Source organism: Hippocampus bargibanti, linkage group LG19 (assembly GCF_051943395.1).
Source record: "Hippocampus bargibanti isolate YZ-2025 linkage group LG19, ASM5194339v1, whole genome shotgun sequence".
Taxonomy (NCBI): Eukaryota; Metazoa; Chordata; class Actinopteri; order Syngnathiformes; family Syngnathidae; genus Hippocampus; species Hippocampus bargibanti.
In genome coordinates, this window is record NC_142752.1 from 4,625,393 (window position 1) to 4,650,000 (window position 24,608).

Sequence of the window (24,608 nt, forward strand, 5' to 3'; positions counted from 1 at the left end):
CCTTCCCATACAGTACAGACGACGCTAAAATGCATAGCGTGACCATGTGCGACCCGGACGCTACTGGATGACGTTCACAGTAGTTTAACGGCTGCCGAGGTGCCTTGTAAAGAGCTTTTTTATTTCTTGACGTCTCTTCGTTTAACGAGAGAGGCGACACGGGGTTGGCGTAGGAATGGCACAGATCCATCCTGAACGCAAATGTGGCCGCATGTGTTTTCACCTAAATAAATTGTGCACATGAATGAGTTCATACCATTGTTACGGATTATGCAAGGATACATAACTTGTTTTTCCCTTAACCTACTCGGGTCAATGGTTTGTTGGGGTCAAACTAACTGACTGACTGCGAATGAAATGTGTTTAAATGGTTGATAACCACAAAACCTCATTTTATTTCCATCTGCCGGAGCAGCCACAAGTGCAAATAAAATCCTGGGAATTTGTGGAAATAGTTTTAAAGATAATGGATAATCATGGTATGAACAATTCAATAATAAACATACTTAAACAGCTGCGATTTTTGTGGAATATGCGTTTTTTTCTTTTTGTGTGTAATCCTGCCTACGAAGATCGAGGACACTTTGTGGCGAAAAGCCGAAAGGAAAAAAAAGCCGAAAGGAAAAGAAGAAGACACACAAGATTATTTCCCACAACAGCACCACCTGCCTGTTTTGTCAGGTCACTAGCCCACTAGGTTGCGAATTCAAACAGACTGTTGCAGTCAAAATCGGAAGTAAAACCTTCCGAGTTCAGCAGAAAATCATTTTGTAGCTTCTGTGAAATTCTCATAAACAACCAGCCACCGAAAGTTGCATTTTAAGCCTTTGGCGGAATGAAAACAACCATATGCAACAATCTTGTTTTTTTTAAACTCATAAAAAATGGTTTACGCTCTTGCCGTCAGTAAAATTAAACATTTTACAAGACACACAAGCTTTTTACACCACAGCTTCATCAAGTGGATGTGGTGTGTTAGTGACCCACTTGGGCAACAATTCAAGTGGATTTTTTTACAGTGCAAAATAAATACTGAAATTGGACCCTAATGCAATCATAGAAAAATAAATACTATCATTTATTTGTGTATTTTGGGATTTAACAATTAATAAATAATACAACAGATAAAAGCAGATCATTTTCCAGGCCTTTGCTAGGGTGCTGTTTTCAGTGAAATTGCAAAAACGCAGTTTACAGCTGTCCCACGTAAATCCGCTTCAATTCCAAGCCGCGACAGTTACACATGTACACCCTTGTGCAAATTAATTGCACCGCCCTGTTATTTTGGCATACAATTGTTTCCATTTTTTGACAACTCAAATGATTCAAATTTTAGTAAATGTACAAATGTAAATTTAGTAAATGGCAAATGTACATTTTAGTTACACACTTTAGTAAAAAGTGTGTACTCCCTTGTTCTTTATCACCTCAGCGATGCATTTTGGCATGGACTCGACCAGATTATGACAGTTGTTGATGATGGAAGGGTCCTTGTACCAGGTCTTAATTATAGCACAAATTGGGGCTTTTTGTTGTGCAATCTTTTTCACAAATCTTGATTGTTGACCCTAAATTCCCAATCGGGTTCAAGTTCGGACAATTTCCAGGCTAATCCATCGCAATAATGTCCTCGTGTGCAAAGAAATCCGCGGTGTTGTATCCATCTCGTTGAAGAAGAACTGATTTATAAACCAAAAACCCCTTCTTTTTATACCCGACGGAAAGGAGATTAGGACATGGTAATCCATTAATTATCCAATCAGATGCCTGACAAACATGTAATTAGGGAATGTGGTTGGTCAACAGACTCCACCCCTATCGTGGCAAACATTGTTCTGAACTTTTCACAAGCTTCAGAATGATTTACACCAGCAAACAGTCAAGATCACAGGGTGGTGCAAATAATTTGCACAAGGGTATATATAAATATTATATACATATATATAAATTATATAATACAGTAAAGTCTCGTTATATCGATATCGGATATATCGATAGTCCCGGTTATATCGATACTATTTCTATGCACGCACGGAGAAAATTACATGCAAACAGGGTCGGATATATCGATAGTCCCGGTTATATCGATATTTTTTCGGACTCCCTTGAATATCGATATAACGAGACTTTACTGTATGTCATTTTATGAAATTTGAGCATCCCATTAATTCATTCGCTGCTATTCCCGAATTCATTCGAGCTTCTTCTGATGAAATGAGAGTCTAATGTTTCTAACGCTGTATTGAATGTTTATGTAGTCCTAAAACTCAATCTTCTGCGGGTCCTGCAATTTGAGTGAAAATGACAAAAACCCTGGCACTGGAATGGACACATTTTTGCACATCGTCTGACAGTGAATGAGTAAAAAAAAAAAAATCTTCCATCATACAAGAAACTCATATCCGATATAATAACAGCGTCAATCCACCCTAAAAACCAAACGCACGTGTCTTTGTTTGTGTTCAAGTACTTGAGCATGTTCACTAAACAAATTGTGCACATGAATGAGTGAATCCTGTCGCTGCAAATAAGTCGGAGGGGCAATTAGGCGACCTCACGTATATTCCACGCCAATGAAACGTCGACTACGCAGAAGCGTTTTGGCTGTCTTTCTAAATGTGTTGCAGACTTATTTCTCATGTGGTCGTGGAGGGTGGAAAAAAATTGCAAGTTGAGAGGGAAGGGGTGTGTGTATGGGGGTGTGGGGGATGCCAATCACTTTTTGAGTGCAGCGATGGCGGCGGCTTCTTCATACCATATGTCATGAACGCTCATAAACATCCCAAATTAACATCCCGGTTTGTGCGGTGTCGGCTTTTCACAAGAGACTCGCTGGTGTTTGCGTACATGCGACGTTTGGAGTCAGACGCGGTTTTTACCCGTGACCCACATGCGCCCTATTGCGTATCCCCTACATGCTTACATTTCAGAAAATGACATATTTATATACATGTGGAACTGTCGCGGCTTGGAATTGAAGCGGATTTACGTGGATTTATAGGAGATGTGAGACAGTCTCTTTTCGTCAATGGATGCGACAGCTTCGTATTTGCTTTCAACATCTATTAGCTTTCTATTCGCTAGCTAGTTAGCTTTCTATCTATTTGAGTTACTTCCGGGTTGAGTGAACGCTGGCGCGTGTGGCTGCCGCTGCTCACCCACAGGAAAGAATATATCCTGTGACTGTAAAGTTACTTTGAGAGGTTTGACAGGAGCTTATGAATGAAATTTATTATTATTATTATTATTATTATTATTATTATTATTATTATTATTATTATTATTATTTCTGTGTAAGCTCTCAGTCGTACAGGAATGGTCCATCGATGAAAAGGTTTCTTCAGCCGTCATCTGTACTTCTTTGAAGGAGTCGGACGTTTCGCTTCCCATTCAAGAAGCTTTGTCAGCAACCTAAACTTACTGGTGTTTTTTAAATTATTTTAATTATTTTTGTATTTTATATTATTTGTTATTGTTGTTGGTATTGGTCTTATTATTATTATTATTATTATTACTACTACTATTATTATTATTAGTATTATTATTATTACTGTTATTATTATTATTATTATTATTATTATTATTATTATTATTATTAAGCTTGTAGCAGACGTGCACATTCTAATATGACGTCTCTGATCCACTTGTGAAAAGGACGCTTTGATCCTCTCCTCTTTCATCTGGAACTGCTTCATACAACAAAGAGGGTGCAGAAAGTGCTTAATCAGTTTCTGTATTTTAATTTTCTACTTCTTCTTTTCCTTTCATCACTTTGCTGTTGTGAAATGTAAATATCTCCACTGCAAGACGAATAAAGGCTAATCCAATCCGATATAACGCATAAAGAGTTTAACGCACGTGCATCATAATTTAACGTATCTCAACGGCAAAATGGATGAGGCGGGTCGGGGAGGTTGTCGAACGCGGATGGCCTGTTTTGAAGGACGATGCTAGCAGCGAATTATCAAAACAGTAACATGATAAATATCCAAAATTGCTGGACAAGGCTGGGGAAACGACTGCTGGACAAGAAGGCTTATCACCCGAACGCTAAAGCGTCGGCGGACACATACACTAAGAGAAAATGTGACCTAGAAAGGTTAATATTCACACTGAAAGCCCACCGGCGGACCCCTGATCCTTAAATCAATGTGATTAACGCTGGCCGGCAAACAAGCATGTCAAAGCTGTGACAGAATGACAAGTTGACAAGGGAGGGCAAAAAAAAAAAAATACAATAAATTGGGCCAGAGCTTCAGGAATGTTCCATTCGGTGTAAACCGGACAAGCTCGTCCGGAGGAGGTAAAGTCAAATTCAGCCGCAGTGATGTAATTTTTTTTCAAGTCAGCAAAAGTTTGTGACCACAGTTGGAAAAGCGAATTATTCTTTCTCTCCGCTATGTCAAAAATCAGTTTCATATTGCTGCCCCATACGTTGCGAGGTTGAGCCGTTTTTTTTTTTTTTGCGTTAAAAAAACAACTGAAGTAAAAATCAGCTTGTCGCGTTAGCATTAGCAATAGCAACAAGCTAGTTTCTATGTCGCTCCATCAAAATATTTTGACACATTTGTGGACAGTGGACGCAAAGTTATGACAACATTCAGTCAGACAAATGCAAAAAGTAGAAAGCAAGAAGGATCCAATTAACAATGTTGGCCTCGGCAGAACTTAGCGCTCTACTTCACGTACTTTTGGACTGTTTACTTTCTCCGCGCCGCCGTTATTAACGTGAGCCGAGCGTCCAAACAAGCGCAAACAAACAATTAAAGTCATGAGTCACCGTCGAGTATGGAAGTAATCTCGCGCGTGCAAACATGGCCGCTTGCTTGTTTGTTTTGGAGTTCAGTATAAAAAGGGGTCGCCCTGTTGCCGAAGGTGCTACGTGACACCATCGGAGCTGACCGTCAGAAAAACAAAGCAAACACTGACACATGCGCACAAACTAACAAACAATTAAGAGCAGCGAGTGAAACCCAATCGCAAGATGAGAATGACAGCCATCGTGGCCGCTTGACCGAGTTCGCTCCTGAAGCGACTGGTGTGAAGGCAGCCTTGCGAGAAGGTGAACCGGACCATATTTGCCGCCATTCCGCCCGCCGGCATCTGTTCCGTGGCTTACATTAGCAGTTTTGCGGCGCGACGGTATTAGTCATGGGCCCCGGAGTTGTGTAATTCAAACTTAGCAAAGCGTACCATCCAGCTTTGCCAGCCCTCCAGTCGAGCGCAGATAGGCTAATGCGGGCTGTAATGACAGCCAATTAGACGGGATCAGCAAGCAGGACATGCAAACACTGCGGACCAGGCGGTTTAGGGCGAATTAGCACCAACGTGTCGGCACCCCTTACAACTCCCCTCCCCCACCCTCCGGCTAGTTTTATGCTTCATTGTGAAGATAAAGTGGTTTGAATTTGGCGTTCTGGAGAGGCGTCGCCTGGTATCGGGGGCACCAAGGTCCTGGATTGTGTCGGACCACCCAGTCTCGTGGTGCAATGTCGGGAATCAATGTTGCGGCACTAAATGCGAGGCGATATGTTTCACATTGAAATGTATTGAAAGACACATACATCTTGCATATTTAAACAGAAATCCAATTCAAATTTCAATGCTGCTACAAAAACGCCAACTATCTATACATTTTGAATGTCTAACTCCTACACTGCTATTCAAAAATTATTCGGGAATTGAACATGTTGAGCGCCATTCCAGAATTTTTTCTGGTTTCGGCTTTTCTTGCGGGGAGGGGCAGATAGCGCGCTGGTCAGACCTCCGGCAATGTTTTTCCCCTCTCACGAAGGGGCAGCATTTTCTTGTAATACAGCCGCTCCCACTTGCACCTTATATTTCTCTAGATCCATATAACTTTTAACTGTTTTTTACTGATGAAAGAAAATTCTCTAAGGTTTCTTACGCCGCATTGAATATTTATGTAGTCCTAAAAATCAATATTCTGTGGGTTTTGGAAATTAAGTGAAAATGACAAAAACCATGGCGCTGGAGTGGACCCAATTTTGCTCGTCTTGCAGTCAATGAGTTAATAAAGACATGTCTGTGAGGTCTTGGTACTAAGGAACTATGTTGATGTCAGGTAGTGGAGCTTCATTGTGATAATTTATATAGTGCTTTAAAAACAGCTAAAGCTGTGACAAAGCCCTTAAAGGACAACCGACGTCTCCGGACAAGTTGTGTCCATAATTTGTAAAATGGCTTCAAATGACTTCTACTGAGCGTATTTTAATAAGATTCCACCGCATATAGCTATATTTTACATTTTAAGACTTGCTCTGAATATTCAGGAAGTCTTGTTTTTGAGTTGGTGACGAGTCTGTACGTGACGTCATGAAAGGACCGCCCCCTGACCGAAAAAAGACACATTGTAGCAGTCCTTCCATCACGTCAATGTATTTTGCTGTACATGTTTGGTCTGAGAACCGTGTTGCACCTAAAAGCCGCCAGAAGAGGGCATCCAAGTTCCATATAAGGAATTTATCAGCCTGTGGAAGCGGAGGTGGCCACTGGATGTCACCATTTTGTGCCTCTTTTTTTTGGGTGAGAGATTTTCCCCCAATGTTGCCTCAAAATGGCGCATATAATTCTTTAATCAATTACAAACATGTTTGCTTTCCTCTTCAGAACTATTTGAATCATATTCATAACTGGATGTGTAACAAGAAAGCATATTCTCCGAATCTGAAGTCATTGTTTTGATTCTCCAGCAATGCAAGACGTCTTGGCGTAACGTCACAAACTGGGGGCGGGACTTTGCCAATTCGCAGCTCAATTTTTTGCAGATTTTGGACACTTTAAGTCATTTTTATTGGTGTTTTGCATTGCACTAAAAATATCATACTGCGTGTTTTGGGTATTTTAGATGCTATCAAACGTTTTTCTGATGTCAGTTAAAAAACAAAAAAGTGACGTCGGTTGTCCTTTAATATGGACAACTATCATATAAAGGATGTAAATGTAAAAAGAATGCTCTTCCTTCAAAATAACTGACTACAGAGCCAGTGAACAATAAACTACGACTGAGCACTTTATTATCTCTGAGAAGGGGGTTAGCGGGAGTTGTCTTCTCCTGACGACGCATTGGAGTTGCAACCTTGACCCCAAAGTGCACGGGGGGGCCCGGCGGCCGGGTTTTTTTTTTTTTTTTTTTTTTTTTGGTTTATAGCGCGGCAGATTGGAGAAGATTGGCGCCTTGCATCCATTGAAATAATAAGCTGACCCGGAGAGCCGCTCGCCTTTGAGCCGCAGCCAAGCCATCTGAATCCACTCTGCCCTTCAAACCGGGGCTTGTTTTTCAAAGGGCTCTCCAGTATGTGCGGCGGGCGACCATGCCGCGCTCCAAACTCGCCAAAAGGGGCGGCGTTGGCGGAGGTCGTTTTCGAAAAGTGACACATTGACATGTCCAAAAAGTTTTGGTCTCTTAGATTGGTGCAAAACTCACAGCTTGTCATCGGTTCATCTGGGATAATCAGACGGAATGGACCGCATATTGTTTTGATATTGTCCGACGGTGAGCCCCGGCAGAAAAAAATCTCAATAAAAAAATATGGCAGGCATGAGCAAAAGAGGTCAGATCATTAGTGACAAACAATCACATTTTGGCTAAAAAATGTACATCCAAGTACGATTTAGGGGATTACAGCCCGGAAATTCTAATGTGTATTACCTATTAACATTTTTTTGGGGAGGTGTAGGAGGTGCTTAATAGAACTGCATTATTCAAAACTTTATTTATGTTTCCCTTCTGGAATTTGCTTGAAAATTAGTTTGTGTTGTTTTTTTTTTAATTTATTTTTATTTTTTTATTTATTCATTCATTCAGTCATTCATTCATTTATTTATTTATGCATGTATGCGTTTCTTGATTCAGTATTTTATTTATTTATTATAATGAATGTATTTATTCGTGTATTTAAGAACGTATGTGTATATTGATTCAGTAGTTTATTCATGTATTTATTTTAATTTATTTATTTGTGCTTATTTATGTATTTATGTTTATTTATGTATTTATGTATGTGTGTATTTCTTAATTCAGTTTTTTAGTTATGTATTTATATTAATTAATGTATTTATTTGTGTTTATGTATGCATTCATTCATTCATTTCTGAATTTATGTATTTATTTACTTGTTAATGTATGTATTTGTTTATTTCATTTATTTATTTATTTAGTCATGTGTTCATTTGTTTATGTATTGATTTGTGTATTTATGTATTTCTTTGTTCATGTATTTATTTATATAAATATTTATTTATTCATACACATTTATCTATTTATGTATGTATTAATATTTTTATTTATTTATTATTTGATAATTTATTTTTTTGATAATCATTTTTTGGGTGAAAAATAGTGCCAAAGTTACTATGTTGGCAGCCATGACTCTAAAAACGAGCTCCTCCAGGTTGACAGTCAGTGCAAGCAGTGCGCATAATCACTTCATTGATTCATTCATTATTTCATCACTTTGTTGCTCTGAAATGTAAATTTCTCCACTGTGAGACTAATAAAGGCAAATCCAATCCAATCCAATCAAAGATGATTTTTGAACTACCGAAATCGCAATTCACATCATCATTGTGACCAATAATAGAATGCGTTCGTCATTTAAGCCCTACGTAAGCGTCTGTATTTTAGAATCGTAGAAATAAATAAAACAAACTGCAGCGAAATGCTACGGGTTGAACATTTGGTGCACTCGCTTTTGTTTCAGGGGACATTTTTCAGCCACTTATTAGGACAATAGCGCGAGACGGGCGTCACAGTACACTATTGCGGTTACCCTCTTAAGCTAGCTGTTCATCTGACCTTCGTCTTTGCCCTCCTGTCGACTTTGTAGCATGACCTGATCCAGTCACTAACTCCAGGAAAACGATTGGCGTTATTATTGGTAGGTCTCGCATGAAGGGGAAGCACACAAAGCTTTGCGATGCAAGACCAGTCAAAAAATGTTTCAACTCGTATATCATATAAGGTGTCGTATAGCGGGGACGATCCAAGGTTAGGACATGGGAAATCTGTCTTTAGAGGAGACTTAACTCATTTATGTTACCTCAAATTCCTCAATGCATGTTGACGGCCATTTTCAAGAAAATGGCTGCCAACTATACAGTATGAGAATGTACAGATGGAAAAAACATGGACTCCACTGGTGTCAACCCTCACATCTATGTGGAGACACTTAACTGTGATTGTCAAGGTTTTAAAGACTCGCCTGACATCTGACATTCGTTTGACTTCTAAAATGGTCTCTTTCCGGGAGTCCGTTGTCTCCTCAGGGCTTAATGCGACCGATTACTGACACACAGTAGCTCACTGGGATTGAAAAAAAATGAAATAAAGGAGCAAAAGGACGACGACATGCATCAGCCGGTGGTCACCTCGTGGGACGAAGACGCCCAGAAGTAGGAGAAGAAGCATAAGAAGAGGAGGAGGAGTAGAAGAAGAAAGACGTCAGCTCGTAATCTACTCCCTCAGCACACTTCTTTAGATGTGGTCTGGCTGATAGTTCACAAAAGACACACACATTACACACGCGTTGGACACACAGAAGTGTGTCGCGTGCGTGTATGTGTGAGATGAACTCAAGTAAACTGATCCGAGCTGGCTCCGTCCAGGGGTTTGGGGGGTGTTCTCTGAGTGGAACCAGGCCCGCTTCACCCCGACCCTCGATGTTCTTGTCTCTCACACACACAGAAACACACATAGTTCCGTCCAGACGCATTAGCAGAAGCCTGCTGCCCTCTTTTGTCAATTTTACCGCTGCACTTGGCAACGTTTGGACAACTCGCTCATTGCTGCTGTTTTTACAACTTATAGTAAATATTAGGTTGCTTTTTTTAATCATTACGTGTGGTCTATTTTATTTTTTGTTCATGAGTATTAGGAGGCAGTCAAAAGTTCTTGAATCGTCTATTGATTGTTTTTGAAGGTGTGTTTGGATCCCCAATTGTGTTTTCTTTTTTTCTACATATCTAAGTCACATATCTATCTGATATGTTACTTTAGAATCAATCCAAGTGGTCTTTCAAAATAATTTGTACATTATTGTGAAGTGAAAAGAAAAACTAATCAAATTGTGACTACAAATATGGATGTGCAAATTCCAAAACAGACTAAAAACAACAATTACAATTGTAAAAAGCAGATAAAAAACATATATATATATATATATATATATATTATTTTTTAAGTATTTTTTTCATTGTGAAAAAAAAATATATATAAAGGATATTTTTATTTCTATGTATTTTATTTCTATATATTTTGTTCTACATGTATTTAATTATATATTTTTTTATTTTCACAATTATAATTATTTTTGTTTTTAATTAGTCCATTTTGGAATTTGCACATTCATATTCGTAATCATGATTTGGAGTGTATATATATATATATATAAAGGATATTTTTATTTATATATATTTTTATATATTTTGTTCTAAATGTATTTATTTATATATATTTTTATTTTCACAATTATAATTATTTTTGTTTTTAATTAGTCTATTTTGGAATTTGCACATTCATATTCATAATCATGATTTGGAGTGTATATATATATATATATATATATATATATATATATATATATATATATATATATATATATATATATATATATATATATACTGTGTATATATATATATATCCCCAAATCAGATAATGATTACAAATATGAATGTTATGATCGAACTGTCAATGTACTTTTTGTTTCTTTTTACCCCCCTGCATCCCAGAAGCTACTTAATTAAACATAGATGATTAAATGGCGCATGTTCCTAACAACCTCTGTCAAAATATTCGAGGCACTTGGCATTAGCTTAGCTTGTGGCGTCACGAAAATGTCGTCAAAACGCGATTTGGTTGATGCTAATTGAAGTCCAATTAAAAGCAGTACTTTGATATCTGAATGGCTCCGACTGAGCGTGTGAAGTATTTTGTAATCCACCTCGGTGAAGGTAAGCGACGTCTCTCCTCGAAGCGTCAATCAGAAGCGGGCGGCGAGGCGTAATCGTAAGAAACTCTTGGAGTAAATGAAGCGCGCCGTGACATGTGAAATATGTTTATTTGCCTCCGTTGGCACTCTGTGATTGTACATAAAAAAAAAAAATACAAAATAAAAAGATGAATATGCTTAAACCGTTACAAGAGCCGCCCGCCTCCCCCTTTCTTTACAAGCCGGCGAAAGGAAATAAAAAGCGATATTAATACGACGTCTTGTTTTAACGAGAGAGCAAATCGGGTTGCCGGGGTAATTGCTAAGTGCCCCGATCATTAAGGCCTTAATACGAGACCACTTCTTTCGGAGGCGGCGCCCGTTTAAGAGACGACGAGTCTAATTGGTGAGTTGTCGAGGAGCACCGACCGGCGCCTCCCCGGAGATCGTTTCTCAAATCATATAGAGCATAATTCCCTTTCAATTAAAAGCTACATTATTCCAGGTTTGATTTAATTGAGTGTGTTTCTTCAAATGGTGGAGAGACAAAAAAGGAGGGGTGGGAGGGTGGAGGATCGCATTAAAGAAGGCCGACCGACGTAATTTTTACAAGGCCGCTGTCTGTCTCGGTCAAAATGGGAGCAATATCAGGAATAGATTGCTTGAAAAACACAAGACTCCGAATGGGAGGCGGCGCAGATTGAATACGCATAATTCAGATTCGGGGAAGAACCTGCCAACATCGCATTTGAATATTATTGGAATTAATTTGTCAGTTGATGCTCAACACTGACTCCTGAGACGGAACGCTCCTCCGAGCGAGGCGGGCGCCGCATAAAGCAAACGTCTTGAGTGCAGATGCATGCCGGAGGCCCGGGTCCCAGCGGAGGTTGCGGGTCACGTGACACAACATCCACCCCCACCCTTCCGTACAGCCGCGACAATTGCCCCATTTAAGTACAACAAGCGATTATTTATGTGTTAGATAAATGTTTTGCAATGGAAATTTACCAGTGGATGTCTTTAGAGCGCCTCGTTGTCCACTATGATTTTGAGGAGGACTTATTCCTCATAAGGTGAAGGCAAAAAGACTCACTCTGCGGCAAATTTGACCGACGAAGGAATTCTCAGATCTTCAAGGTGGCTAACTTGCTAAGCTAGCCCTGCCTTATACAATTTAACACAAGTGGCATTAAAGCATGACATCCAGGACGGTGTCGTACCTTTAAAGAGACTACTCAAATTTACAATTTGGTGCATACATCCAGATTAAGTTCGGAAACCATATCTTGAACATATTCAATGCGTCATTGACACCCAAACGCCAACGCCCTTCGCACATTCTCTACCCTAGCAGGTGTCACAAACCCCACCGTAGCCTCCTGCTACAAGATAAGCGCATTTCCTGCACCAGGTTTGGGCCTCCTCAATGTGCGCCCTTACGACCGCAGCTACTACGCCTTACAACCACCGCGCCGCACATCCACCCAGCCTCAAACCTCTGAGTCGCAATACCGTTAAGGGCGGAGGTTGCGGTCGCCAGGTGCAGACCTGAGAACCTCCGCCACAGGCGCGTCTCACCATGGAGAACATACCGGGTTGGAGGGGGGGAAGCGGTTAGGGGGCGGTTTGCAGTCGTTGCAACGTCTGCGAGGCTCGTCTGGCGTGGTGGGAAGGTACCGCGTACAATTACATTGTGACTGAAGGCGATTATCCAGGTACGGTGGGACCTTGTCTTACAGGCTTCCTCCTGGACGAGACCAAACTCGTATGGAGGTCTCAATGATTTGAAAAAGTTTCTCTTTTTCAGACGAATGGTTAACTTTCAAAACAATCTGGCAGGCCCTGTTCGAAGTGTTTACTATGTCGACTGTGGCAACAAAATGAATCTACATTAGATTAGATTTCCTGCCCTGGAAAGTATTTTTACACTTTAAAAAGGGAGCTAAAGGACTTGGACCGAAGTCTTGTTCTGTTCTGTACTGTACTTGTACTGAAGTACAGAGTGGGAACATTGTTACGAAATCTACTTGTTTTCAGTTGCGCTACGACACCAAACGCTTTCCCAGTCTTTGTCATTGTCACACATTCTGGATGAGCTTCTTCATGCTGTTTGGTGATGTGTGTGAATGCTGCAGTGGTGTAGGGACATAGTTTTTTTTTTCTGGGAGGGAGGGGGGGTGAAACTTATTGATGGGCCTTGGACTGAAACCGAAGTCTAGCTTTCAAAGAGGAAGTTGGAGAGTGAAAACTTTTCGGCCTTGTTGTGTTTCACTCGTCTTGGAACATCGGCGCCTTTTCTTGGATGATTAAGTATACGCACCAGGCCTTCCTTTTGGTTGAACTGGGTGGGCTCTGCATTTGTGTGAAAAGAGAATTCATAAGTAATCAGCTTGATGTCAATTTAGGAATTCGCATAATTGCAAGGCTTCGATTTGGATTGGTCACAGGTCTTTGAGCACTGGTCCAGGTTTAACCATTTTAGGGTAAAAGCTCCATAACAGAACTTGGTCCAGTTCTGAATTTTTGGGACTTTAAGCCCCATTAAAATTTTGTGCAAATCCAGGACAAAGACCCTAAGATTGGATCCAAAACTGGTCCCAAGTTAAGGTGTATGCACTTGAGTTCTGGATTCAAATTCAAAGGTCTGATACACAATTTAAAAAAACGTTTTGGTGTCAGCCTAAATTTATAGAATTCTTTGAATGTGGATCCCAGTCCAGTGTCATCCATCCATCCATCAGTTTCCAGGCCACTTTATCCTTTAGGGTCGAGAAGGGTTCTGGAGCCTATCCCAGTTGTCTTTGGGCACTCGGCGGGGTACACCCTGAATTGGTTGCCGGCCAACACTCAGACAATTTGTAGTGTCCAATCAGCCTGGCATGCATGTTTTTGGAACGTGGGAGGTAAAAGGAGGACCCGGACAAAACCCATACGGGCCCGGAGAGAACATGCAAGCTCTACACAGGGAGGCCGGACCGGAAGTCGAACTCACGACCTTTGCACCATGAAGCCGGCGTGCCAACCACTCGACAACCGAGACGCCAAGTTGTCAAATTTAGCGCCATTGTCCAAAACCCGCATTGTTCCATGTCAGGTACCGAAAGCTAAATGGTTGTGTGTGCATATGTGCGTGATTTACTATCAGCCGTGTGTGAACTTATACATTTATGGAAGTGCATGAATGTGATACAGTGAGACCTCGACTTACAAACACCTCAACTTACAAACTTTTTGCCTTACAAACGTCAAACTTATGAAAATGAAACCTTATAATAAGCACTACACCACGGCTGGCGGAGTGATCTTCGGCGGAAGCACACGACCGACCAGTACCAGAGGTTAAGTTACCAACAGTCCTTATGGAAGGTGACTCTCCTTCCATAAGCCATCAACGACCATCAAAAAGGTAAATAAAACTATATTTTACAGCAGTTTATTTCTTTAATTACAGTCCTCATGTAATGCGCCTCTCTTTCCAAACAGCAATTCCCTTTCACCTTCGACCTCCAACGCCATTCCATCAAGGCATAAATGACCATCACAAATGTAAATAAAGTGACTTTATGATACAATGCAGTGTATTTCTTTCATTACAATACAATAGCACATTTATTATACATAGAATAAGGTATACTGTGTGTAGTTTTAAAGCTTATTTAGTTGACAAGTATATTTTATGGAAACCCGGGAACAGATTATTTCCATTTTAATGGTTTCCTGTGGGATTTTTTTTTTTAGATACACACATTTCGCCTTACACACTCTGTCTGGGAACCAATTAAGTTCGTAAGTTGAGGTCTCACTGTATTCCCACTTATTCACCAAAATTAAAAATCTGCTTTTTTGCTTGTCAAGTTTATGCATGCTTGACGCATGCATATTGCACTCTCCCCCACATACACACACGCGTACACATATTCATACACACACAGCGAGGATATTATCTACAGGCCATCTCACAGGCCGTCCCATCAAAAAGAGCAACTATTCCTCCCCGCCTGTTTTTTTTTTTTCCTCCCCTCTCCTCTCTAAATCTGACACGCTCTCATAATAAGCAGTCTTGCATATCAGCTCCTTTGGAAAGAGATGCAACTGCTCAACTGAAGGGAAGGAAAAGGAAGGTGGCGGCGGGGTGGGGGCAGGGGATGCCGGGGTAGAAAACGGCGTTGACTTCTGTCACTTCATGAAAAATAGCTCCCCCCCCTCTTTGGACGGAACTTCACAGGCCACAATCAAGCGGTGCCAAGGCGGCAAATCAAGTCGGCATCTATTAATAATATTTCTGGGGCTGCGGCGGTGAGTGCCGCGCCGTGTCCTCCCGCTGTCAAAGCCCCCGTTGATGGAGCGCTGCCTTTATCTCGGGCCTGGCACGCTTCTGTCACCGTGATAAACAATTCACACACAAATATGAAGAAGGATCCTCCCAGTAGGGCCTTCGACGCACTACCCCCCCCCCCCACCCCCGCCAAAAACTCCCCCCTTCATTTTCTTGATGGGGGGAATCTAATCTTCCGGCTTGGTCTTCTTCTTGCTGTTTCCTCCCTTCTTCCTGTCACCCACCGCCCGACCCCTCGTACCCCCCCCCCACTCCACTACCCCCAACCCGCTCTACTCCCCCCCTCCCGCCCTCGTCGCTCCGGTCCCTCCTTTCTCCTTTTCAATCTGCCTTTCAAAGATATGTAAATGACCCGAGATGGGACCCCAGTGCGTAGGTGGTGTAGCGTGAATGTCAAAGCCCGGGCCCGTGAACCCGACACACACACACACACACCTATGCTGTTGAGATGTCTGCATGCTAATTTGCTGTGTGCACTTGCTTAGATGGGTTTGTAGGTAAAGATGGTGGAAAAAGAAAAACTAATGCAATGGAATTTCTTGGAAGTCAAGACCGTTTTTGGCTAATTGAGTTGATTCCTTGACCAAGCCCGTCAGATTGCATTCAAACTAATTCACGGCGATCCAACTTTGACGTTTCATGCAATATGTCAACTCGTGGACTGGACTTGGATTGGGTTTCAGTCGAGTTGCAAAGTTTCATTTTGGTCCAACAGTGTCTTAGGTTGACCCTTAACCATGTTATCCACTTTGTGACCTAATTACAATACAATACAATACAATACCATACAATACAACGCAAAGCAATACAATACAGTATATATATATTGATTATATAGCGCTTTAACAACAGCTGAAGCTCTATCAAAGCTCTTAACTCATTCACTGCTATTCACAAATTTATTCGGGAATTGGAAATATGACGTAGAGCACCATTCCCGCATTTGTTTTTTTTTTTTTGCTTGTATGCCAGACCTCGTGCAATGTTTTCCCTTTCCACAAGGGGGCAGCCTTTCCTTTTTTTCCATGTGAGCGCTTTGTTCCAGCTTCAACTGTTGTTAAAGCGATATATAAATCAATATGTATGTATTGCATTGTAGTTTGGACAGCCACCCTCATTTCAAGCTCATATAACCCCAGATCCAGATCATTTAGGAAATAACTACTCTTTTTTTTATGAAAGAAGAGAGTAAGGTTTCTTACACTGCATTGAATGTTTATGTAGTCTGAAAACTCAATATTCTGTGGGTCCTGGAAACGATATTGTAGTGGGTTCTGAAAACTCACAAATTAGCCCCAGACACCTGTTTAACTACAGTAAAAATAATGTCTGGCAGTGAATGAGTAAACAATGACAACTATCATATACAGCGGGGGTCTCAAACTCCCGGCCCGCGGGCCAAATGCGGCCCCCGAAAGAATATTTTGCTGCCCGCCTTGACACGAAAGATTAATGTTAGTGCCGCATGATTGATATGAATGAAACTTGTGTGTGGAGCTGAACAAGTAGGCAAGATAAGCAATGTTTAGGACAGTTAATATTCAATATTTTCTTGATGTTAAGAAAGTTAAAGGTTAAAGAACTGTGAATACAGACATTAGGAAACTTTATTAAAATAATTAGTTTTCCTGTGGGTTTTTGAGTCATCTGTAACTGCCTTATGATCATTAAATTATTTTATTTATTTATTACTGGTTCATTAATTTTTTTATTCGTTTTTCCATTTATTCGTTTAATTCATTTTTTTTGTGTGTTAAAAATAAAGATTTTGAGAACATTGGAATGTTTTATCTGTGATTTTCTTGTGGAAAAACCGATGCGGCCCAGCCTCACCCAGACTCTGCCTCCATCGGCCCCCGGGTAAATTGAGTTTGAGACCCCTGATATAAAGGGAATAAAGCAAGATAAGCTGTTCACTGTAATAACTGCTGTCTCTCACTTGGTTGATTTAAATAGCACCGCACACGACTTTGGACTCAGGAGGTCACAGTGTCAACTTCATCCTAAAAAGCTTTGAATTTGGATCTCAACTAATGTTCCAAAACATTATGACAGGTAGTTGGAAACTGACTGCTTCCTAAACACTGTCTTTTTTTTTTTTACCTTCTCATCATTATCATCATCCTGGAGCATTCGCACCTCGTCCGCACCTAATTGCCAGCGCAGAAACGCCCGCTGAGGTGCCGCCCTAAGCGTATCTGCGAGGTAATTGCAGCCTCTCTCTGCCACAAAACATGCAAAAGGGGGTCCAAATGAGATGTCGCCCAGCGGGGACGGAGACCGCGGTGCTCATGATGAATGTTTGCGGGGATTGATTAGCGCTACCGACAAGTGTGGCGGGATGTTGCCGACCAGCGTTTAGAGTTTCTGTGTGTGTGTAGACGGAACAAAGAGCTGAAGTTGTTGGTGTGACCAAAAGGTGTGACAAGTGCAAGGTCGTTGTTGTTTGCAGTGGGTGAGAAATGAGACACAGGGGGAAATCTGAGGAGGTGACAAATCCGCCCTCCCCTCCCCGAAAATAAAAAGAAAGTTGAATTAGTTAGGCACTTTCTTTCCAAATGATCATTAAATTCTGACACTACGAGGTGTCCATTGCAAGCCCGATATAAGAGTGCAAAACATTTTTTTCCCCGATGTAAACATTTTTCCCCCCACATTTTTCTCAAAATAATATTTTTTTTGGGAGGAATAACATTTTAACAATTTTTGGGTGGTTGAACTATTTTTGTTCGATCAAAGAGAATCTTTCAAAAAAGCAATAGAACTTATTTGTCAGAAAAGTTTTACTTTTTTGTTCCCTGAAACAAGGGAAATTATCAAAAATGTAACATGTTTTGAGTTAGAGTGGAGCTTTTAAAAATTATATTTTCCTTACAAATTTAAGTTTTTTTTGTCTTGTAAAATACATACATTTTTCATTATAAAAATGTCTACAATTTACCTGAAAATTTAGATTTTTTTTTCAGCTGGGAAGAAAACAATAATAATAATAAACTACAGTATTATATAATAGTTAAAATATGTTTTACGTCCACTGAGTTAAATTCCTTTTAAAATCTTTTTAAACATACCTGTTTTTTTCTGTATGCTACGGCGATAATATGCTTATTTTACAGAGCAAAAAAAAGAGCAGCTTTAAATCGCGACAAGATTGAGCTAATCCGTCTGTGTTTAGAAATAATGATAAAATAATAATTTTATGGGGGATGACAGGTAAAGTTTTTTTTGGGTTGGCCAATATTTGTTCAATCAAAGAGACACTTTCAAAAACAACAGAACTGATTTGTCAGAAAATTAAGACTTTAGAAAATATATATTTTTCCCACAACAATGGAAACGTTTTTGCCCGAAACAAACGTAACTTTTCAAAAATGTAAACATGTTTTACGTCAGAATAGAACTTTTCAAACTTGTATTTTCCTTCAAAGTTTCAATTTATTGTTTTTCTTGTAAAATAAGTATATTTTCCTTTATAGCCATTTTTACAATTTATCTGAAATAATTGATTTTTCTCCTATATAAAATATAATAATAATAATTAAAAAAATATGAAACTACAGTATTACATATAACGGTTAAAATGTTTTACTTCCACATTTTAACATTATTTTTTGGGTTGGCCTATTTTTGTCCTATCAAAGAGACTCTTAAAAATCAGCAGAATTGATTTGTTCGGAAATTAAGATTTTTTTTCCTGCAACAACGGATTTTTTTTTGTGGGTTTTGGGACAGAATAGAACTTTTCAAAAATATATTTTCCTTCAAAATGTCTGCTTTTCTTAACATATTTTTGTCTTAAATATTGTTTTTCTTTATAACCATTTCTACAGTTGACTTAAAAAACTAGATTTTGCTCTTAATACTAAAAATAAAATAATAATAATAATAATAATAATAATAATATCACTTTGCTGCTGTGAAATGTAAATTTCTCCACTGTGAGACTAACAAAGGCAAATCCAATCCAATAATAATAATAATAATAATAATAATAATAATAATAATAATAATAAAATAATAATAATAATAAAATAATAATAGTAAAATAATAATAATAATAAAAATAATAATAATAATAATGATAATAATAATAATTTCATCACTTTGCTGCTGTGAAATGTAAATTTCTCCACTGTGAGACTAACAAAGGCAAATCCAATCCAATCCAATAATAATAATAATAATAATAATAATAATAATAATAGGCTACAGCATTATATAATGGTTAAAATGATTTACTTCCACTTAAATTACATCTGTAACCCCCTCCCAACGCTTTTTGTGAAATTGTTACTTTAATTCGGCAGCGGGCCTATTTTTCCATTATGGTGATGATGTGCTTATTTTCCAGTGCAAAACAAAAGTCACATTAAGTCGAGAGACAACATTGAGCTAACGAGTCTGTGTTTTAGTTGTTTGTTGAGTTCTAAATCTGCCAGTGACTTTCAATCAGTGGGTAGCGAGTGTCATGTTCGGTGTGCCGCCACCGTGATCATTGTGCACTCCATCCTAATTTCGGCTTGAAACAAATCCAACCGGTGCGGGATGTCACCCGCCTTCAAGGAAAACGAGAACAACAAAACATAAAGAAATGACGTGGGGTGTTTATTAGCTTCAACGGGGGTGGGGTAGGAGTGAGGTGGGGTGGCGTGGGGGAGACGCACACTTGAAAAGTTACTATTTTGTGTCAGAACTTACTTGTTGCGGATATAGTTTAGCATTAAGAGGCGGCGATAATGGCACTTAAGCTTTGTGGCAAGTGTCGATTATATCGAACAGGCCTGTATTTTCATGCTTTCATGCACAGCGTGTGGTCGGCGTCAAAATGCCAGCGTCGTAGCGCAAAGCTGATGAATATGGAAGGGCAAATTGTGAGAGGCGCAATTAACGGAGCGCAACAATCCCAAACGCCACGGCAATGTGTTATTTGGAACAAACGTAGCGAGTGCGGCGCACCGGTAAGTGCATTTTTTTTCCTTCCGCCGTTTGTTCACCTCGTCGACTCGCAAAGCACTTTAAGGACGTCTCCCAAATGTCCAAGCTTTAAGAGCACAAACTCGAAGAAAGGACAAATTGGCGAGAGGGAAAATTCCCAAGAGAACAAACTAGGGGGATACTTAACAAACGCTAGAAAACAAGTTGATTTAAATTGTGACTTGACTCTTTAGATTTTATTTTTTTCGCACATCAAGGAAGCCAACTTTATCCCGCGTACTTTGTCTGGTACGATGGCAACTGATTTCTCAGAAAATTGATATGAAATAAAAAGTTATTTCTTTTTAAAAAAAAAAAAATAGAATTGTGAGGCGAAAGAACGACATCCCAGATACAAGCGCCCAAAACGAGCTTTTTCCATAAGTTGTCCAGGCTCTCCCTTAGAGATAAAATGAGAAGCTCAGTCACCTGGGAGGGGCTCAGTCACCAGGAAGAGCTGGAAGAAGTGGCTGGGGAGAGGGAAGTCTGGGCTTCTCTATTGAAGCTGCAGCCCCTGTGACCCAACCTCATATAAGCGGCAGATGATGGATGGATGGATGGATGGATGGATGGATGGATGGATGGATGGATGGATGGTGTTGGCCTCACAGTGCGGAGGTCGATTATGGCCCCGGCCGAACTGCGTGGGGTTTGCATGTTCTCCCAGTGCCCGTGTGTGTTTTCTCCGGGTACTCTGGTTTCCTCCCACTTTCCAAAAACATGCATGACGGGCTGATTGAACACTCCGATTGTCCCTCGGTGCTACTGTATAATTATAATATAATAATAATAGATAATAGGAGTGTCAGCGCAGAGCATCGAAGCATATGTGGAACTGTTGCGGCTTGGAATTGACGCGGATTTATGTGGGACAGGAGATGTGAGACAATCTCTTTTTGTCAATGGATGCTACAGCTGCGTGTTTGCATTCAACATTTAGCTTGTAGTAGACGTGCACGCTCCACCATGACGTCCCTGATCCACCGCTGAAAAGGATGCTTTGATCCTCTCCTCTTTCATCTAGAACTGATTCATGTCACAAAGAGGGTACAGCAAGGGCTGAAGAAGGAATGAATCTCTGTGTCTTTGTGGTGTCATATTTGTTATTTAGTTTTTTTGTTTTACTTCAAGATGGCGCCGCGAGAGTGGCTGCCTTTCTAGCAGCTCCTGTATTTTATTTTTCTACTTCTTTCTTTCCTTTCCTCTTCCTTTCATAACTTTGCTGCTGTGTTACTTCCGGGTAGAATGAACGCTGGTGCGAATGGTTGTCGCTGCTCACCCGCACACACAAAAAAAGAAAACAAAAGTTCTTATCCGGTGACTGCAAAGTGTCCTTGACAGTTTTGAAAGGCGCATAGAAATAAAATATATTATTATTATAATTATTATTCACTTTCATAACTTTGCTGCTGTGAAATGTACATTTCTCCACTGCGAGAAGAATAAAGGCAAATCCAATCCAATTATTATTATTATTATTACTGTGAGTGCAAATGGTTGTTTCTGTGTGCCAGGCGATTGGCTGGCGACCAGTTCAGGGTATACCTCGCCTATAGAAAGCAGGCATAGGTCCCACGAACTTTGAGAGGAAAACTGGATTCGAAAATGGGTGAATGGATATTGTACACTCACTGTATTTGACAGTCCCTCACACACACACACACACACACGCACGCACAAATAATATTCAATGCATACATTGTCACTCAATTATATTCCAACCGTTTTCTCACAATACATGCATACCGTTGGCATATTTCCAATATCCTCACCGCACAGGTCACCAAATAATCACACTCTTTTTAGCTCCTGGCGTTATCAAAGTGCCCTCCGATGCCACCTGAGGTTGGCGACGTCCCAGTTGGGATCGCCGACGGAGCCAAAAAGCACATCGACACTTGGCGGCAGTGCGTGCGTTTTAATGACGGTACACAGAGGCAATAATCATAAAAGGCCGGGGTCTCCTCCTGAACGGTAACTGACATTCGTCTCCGAAAGTAACTGCGGCCCAATGTCGGGCAATTTCCTGCCGACGTGCCAAACGGCGGGGACGAAATGTGGGAGCTGCCATTCTGCATGCATATTAAAGACACTTGTCATCAAGACGTCACCCAGGAGCTATGAGAACAAGAGGCGCGGTTCCTCCCGAGACACACTCGCTCGCCATCAAAACCATGAAATTAGAGCCCAGGAAATATCCCCGTGATGGGAAAAATGCTACACTTTAGTGCGTTTTGCATATAAAAAAAAAAAAAAAAAATTGGGGGGGATGCATGTAAATTGCCTGTGCCACAAAGACAAATTGGTAATTCAGGATTGGAATGAAAATGACTCTAAAGTGGAAAAAAAGGAAAATCGGAGAGATTGGGAGGGTATAATGGTGCGGTGTGAAAGGAATAAGGGTTGTTAAAATGTCACATTTGAGATTCCATGCCTTTAGGAATCGAGATGTATTGTCGGAAGGAAATGCGATAATGTACAGGCGGCAAATAAGAGCCCGGCTACGCGTTGCCTTAGTCACCGGCGCTCCGAGCGACGCCCACCAGTCCATCGATGCGGCGATTCTGTCACACACAAAAAAAAAAAAAAACCCGCTATACATGGGACCACGTTTCCGCACAAAGCCTAGATTCGCGGTAAACGTGGACTCTTTGATAGCAAACGCGGCGCCGCCGCCTTCCTCAAATGACCGAAATCCGCGGGAAAATATGTTAATTCAGCATTGAACACGCCTGATAATGTCGTCGCCACTCGGCAGCCTTTCAGCCGCTGCCAGCTTGCAAAGCCACATTTTTTTTGGGTTTGAGCTTGTTTGCAGAAATTTGCATATATACCGTCATAAACAACTTTTGCTGCAGATCCCCAAACACCACCCGCATACGCCCCCCCCTCCCCACCCCCTTCCCTCGCGACAAGCCCCATTTGGTTTGCGTCAGGAGTCCTCGAGGGCCCCGGACCGACCGCTGCCCCCCAACCATGACAAATGGCCTTAATGAAATTGGACAAGTCAGCATACATGCATAAAAGGGTCTTAAATATTGATAGTGAAGATCAACGTTGCGCTGCATATTCTGCTCTTTAATATTTCAAGTGTCAGACGGGCCTATTGTCTATTACTGGCAAAAGGGGGGCGGGGGGGTTCAATCGCCGTCTGCGACAGCGGACGCTGTCACGATGCGGTGACACCTCAGTTTATTATTCTCGTCAAGGAGCTTTTAAAGAGCGCACCGATATAGTGGACACGCTGCATTTGTTAGTTGAACCCAATACGTCAATCAAAATGCGCTCCCAAATTCAAGCGAGACGTCAAAACATCAAGAAAATTCCGGAGCACCTTTCACTCACCTTGGAATATGATCAAATGAGAAGCTGTCCACCATTTCTTTTTATGCTTCAAGTTCATTTTCAAACTAACTTCATTTAGCATGATGCTAACGCACGATGCCATACACGGAAAATGCCTTTGATGAAATGCAAAAAAAAATAATTACATAAATCAGGTAGCTAACACCAACATTGCGCGTATAGTAGGCAGCAGGCGACCAAAACGAGGAAGTAGCTAAGACTCGCGCACATTTTCACGCCAAACGCGAAAGTCGCGGAACTTTCTTCATATAAATGACTCATCAACTCAGTACAACGCTAATGCACGCACGTGTTACTTCCCGGGATTGGAATTGGATCAAGGCGAACAACAATGTTGCTTTGGGGCTTGCATTTAAAGCAAATAAAAGTTAAGAATACAGAGGCGTGAAGGGGGAGAGGCAACTTTACAAATGATGCTACATTGCAATAAACACAAAACCGCTCATTTAAAATTGGTCAAATAAGTAAACAAGGATCAAGATTGATTCATATTAAAGTTTTTTTTTCTCCTGAAAGTGTTCATCCTTTAGTTTTACAATGTATTATTATTATTATTATTATTATTATCATCATCTCATTTTCTGTGTAGCTCTCTCTTGTTTCTATTCATAATTGGATTTTATTTATTGCATTCTATTTGCGATTGTATTTTATTTATTATAGTACCTATGCTTGTATGTTACTGTAAAGTGTCCTTGAGAGCTTTGAAAGATGCTTAAAATGTAATGTATTATTATTATTATTATTATTATTATTATTATTATTATTATTATATCATTTTCGTGGTTGCGTTGACGTGTTACTAAAGATTAAGCAACATATGCACATATCAACCTAAAAATATGAAATATAAACTGGACACTGGACTACACACACATTGATACAGAGGGACTGATTGCACCATTGAGAAACATGGGCAGAGTTCATGAATCAATTAGATGAGGGTCAAAGGTCATGTTTATGAGTGGATGTTGGTAACC

At 40.3% G+C, this 24,608-nt stretch overlaps 1 protein-coding gene across 1 annotated transcript in view; it reads right to left on the reverse strand.

The window, feature by feature from the left end:
* ncoa1 (nuclear receptor coactivator 1) overlaps positions 1–24,608 on the reverse strand; it is a 131,115-nt gene that overhangs the window by 12,471 nt on the left and 94,036 nt on the right. The gene's annotated exons all lie outside the window — the stretch shown is intronic.